Source organism: Dendrobium catenatum, unplaced genomic scaffold (assembly GCF_001605985.2).
Source record: "Dendrobium catenatum unplaced genomic scaffold, ASM160598v2 fragScaff_scaffold_1220, whole genome shotgun sequence".
Lineage (NCBI taxonomy): Eukaryota > Viridiplantae > Streptophyta > Magnoliopsida > Asparagales > Orchidaceae > Dendrobium > Dendrobium catenatum.
In genome coordinates, this window is record NW_021319682.1 from 1,102,405 (window position 1) to 1,105,744 (window position 3,340).

At 35.8% G+C, this 3,340-nt stretch overlaps 1 non-coding gene across 1 annotated transcript; it reads right to left on the minus strand.

The window, feature by feature from the left end:
• Positions 1 to 2,917: 2,917 nt before the first annotated feature.
• On the minus strand, positions 2,918 to 3,024 carry LOC114580731. The gene has a single exon (XR_003702288.1). It is a non-coding gene; the product is annotated as a small nucleolar RNA R71 (small nucleolar RNA).
• Between the last annotated feature and the right edge of the window lie 316 nt (positions 3,025 to 3,340).

Below are 3,340 nucleotides of genomic sequence, written 5' to 3' on the forward strand. Positions count from 1 at the left end.
ATATACACATGTTGCCTCAGTATTGGCACCAAAGAAGAACATCATAGTGGATTATATAAGGCTCTTATAAGAATCACAATGCATGACCACATAAGTGTGTGAAATGTATAAGGCTCTCATAAAGAACATTATATACACATTATAGGAGGTGAACCATCTTGGTAACTAAACCAAGAATAAGGCATGGATGGAAATATGTTGCCATCATAAGGAGTATGATATTAAACATATAACCATAACACATGTCTCATTTTCATTAGTACCAAAGATGTATATATGAAAAGAATGTGCAAGGCTCTTGTAAGAAGCATAATACATAAGTCATAAAGCATGAGTTATCTCACTAGTTGGAATAAGAATGATGCATGAGAGGCGAATATACAACACTTACAAGGAGCATGAAAACATACTTGAAATGAATGTTTAAAATATGTAAGACAACCATAAAAACTTTATACATGAAGCTTAGAAGGCGTGCAAAAGGTATAAGGCTATCATAAAGGGCATTATATATAAGTCACAAAGTGGTATGTCATATTGGTAGTACAACTAAGAATGATGAACGAGAGGGTGTAGAACTCATAAGAAGCATGAACATAATCTGAGATGTGTAGTAGAGAGAGAAATAAGGGCCTAAGGTGTTAAGAGCATGAAGTCTCACATTAATATTTGTCTTATAATTATCTATTTGGGGTGATTCTAGCATTTTATAAATGTGTTCATGAAGCTATTACAAGAAGATTTACCTTTTTGGAAATGTTATGGCTGTTATAATATGTTCTTTATTAAAAAAGGTCAAATAGTTGCTTTCTTAAAGCTATCATAAATTACCAAATCTAGTTATAAGAATCAGCTTTCCACCACAAAAAATTCTAGAAGCTATCAAAACTGGCGTCACTTGGTGGTCCGGTGGAAGTTTGACGTCATTTGGAAGTTTGGGCACAAGTTAGTAGTTTGGCAATGGTTTGGCAGAAACACCAATGTTGGTTGGTGATTTGGTGGGACTCCAGCATCAATTGGGGGTCTGGTAGAACTTAGGGCGTTAGGTGGTGGTTCAACGGAACTCAGGTGTGAGACGGTGGTCGTGCAGAACTTAAGCGTCCGACGATGGTCTAGCAGAACTCAGGGCATTAGGCAGTGGTCCGGCAAAACTTAGGGTGTCAGGCGGTGCTCTGATAGATTTCATGGTGTTAAGCATTGGTTCGATGAAACTCACAGCATCACGAGGTGGTCCAGCAAAAATCATAGCATCAAGTAATGGTCCGACAGAACTTCGGGCGTCTAGCGATGCTATGATAAAACTCAGGGCATTAGGTGGTGGTCCAACATAGCTTAGGGCATCAGGTTGTGGTCTGATAGAACTCAAGGTGTCAAGTGGTGGTCTGGTAGAACTAAGGGCATGAGGTGGTGGTCCGGCAGAACTCTAGTGTCAGGTGGTGGTCTGGCGGAACTCAAGGTGTCAGGTGGTGGTTCAGCATAGCTCAAAGCATCAGGTGGTGGTCCGGCAGAACTCCGAGCGTCAAGTTGTGGTGCGGTGGAGCTCAAGGCGTTAGGTGGTGGTCTGGTGGAACTCAGGGCATCAGGTGGTGGTCCAGCAGAACTCAGGGCGTCAAGTGGTGGTCTGGATGAAGTTTGGCATTAGGTGGTGGTTCGGTAGAACTCCAGACGATGGTCGAGGAGGCAAGGAGGTAAGAGAGATCTATAATCTTTCTTTTTTTCTTAGGCTTAGGGGTCTCATTTCAAGAGGAAGGAGGGATCTATTTATAGAATTCCTAAAGAGGCATGACCAATAATATGAGAAAGATCAATGGTAAATGCAGGGGGGGTGTTAGATGGACGCTAGATATTAAATCCCTTGATCATGAACCGTCGCTAGATATTTGAAGGTCTTAGTGATGTCGAAATTCTGTGATCTTTAGCTCGTTGGATTCATCTCGTCGAGCAGCTTGATTCAAATTGTGGTTTAAACCTTCCAACAACTCTTTGGGCCCTTGATTTGGATCCATTTTAGCTCGGATTGAGTCAAATTTTGTGTCGTTGGATTTTTTTTTTTTTTTGAGACGTTCAGTTCGACTGTAAGTTTGCTGAAATCAAACTTGAGATGGTTCCAATTTTAATTTTGGAAGTCTCCAATGTGATTTTGCCTTGAGATTCGTGCCCGATCATGAAATTTTTTTGATGATGTATCAATCCTACTTTAAATTTATAAACTATACCTTTATAAAATTAACTTTCAAAATTGAAAAATAAATAATTAGTATTAAAAATTAGATATGAGTAGATTAAAAGTTAAAATCATAGCTAACCTAAAAATGAAATTAGTAATCTTATCAAGTTCTTCCTTTAAAATCATTAACATTGTATGATGGTTTATAGCAGAAATTGATGTTCAAAATCATTAATTATGCACTCCATAAAAGAAAAAAAACTATAAAATAGTTCTCAAAATAAAAGGAACATAATCAAAAGAAAAAGGTGAGTACATTAAAAAATTAGTATTAGTAAAAGTTCAATTTTGAAAATGACTAATCCTGTTCAAGACTTAGATCATTCTAGACAGCTTAAGGATTTTGCAGACCCTATGGTAGACGAATTCATTAGATCATAAATAAATCTGCCATCTAAGCTAATAATTTTGAATTAAAACTTACAATTATTCATATTGTATATAATTCTCAGTTTGGGTAAACTTTTATTGAAGATTTTAATGTATATTTAACAATTTTTTTTAGAAATTTATACAACATTTAAGGATAATGGTGTTATTGATTATGCCATTAGACTTAGATTATTCTCATTTTCTCAAAGAGATAAGGCAAAAACGTAGTTAAATTTTTTACCCTCAAGCTCTATTACCCCATGGAATTAGTTGGCCCATAAATTTCTAGGAAAGCATTTCCTATCTTCTAAGACTGCCAAACTTAAAAATGATATTACTTCTTTTACTCAATTAGAAGGGGAATTTATTTATGAGAGTTGGGAGAGATTCAAGGAAATGCTTAGAAAGTGTCCTCACCAAGCCTTACCAGATTGGTTGATAACTCAAACTTTTATAATGGATTGGTAGGATCCCTTAGAGGCTTAATTAATGTTGCAGCTAGAGAATCTTTAATGCCTAAGCTTTTTGAGAATGCTTATGAATTAATTAATGAAATAACAAAATTTAAAATCTAGTGGTCTGTTGATAGGGTGAATCCTAAGAGAGTGTTAGGAGTCTATAAAAATGATTCTTTATTCATTTTAAATGCACAAGTTGCATTATTATTAAAGAGTTTGAGCACTTTATGCTTAAATTATGATTTAACTTTTACATTTAGAAGATAAAAGTTCAATTGAAGAT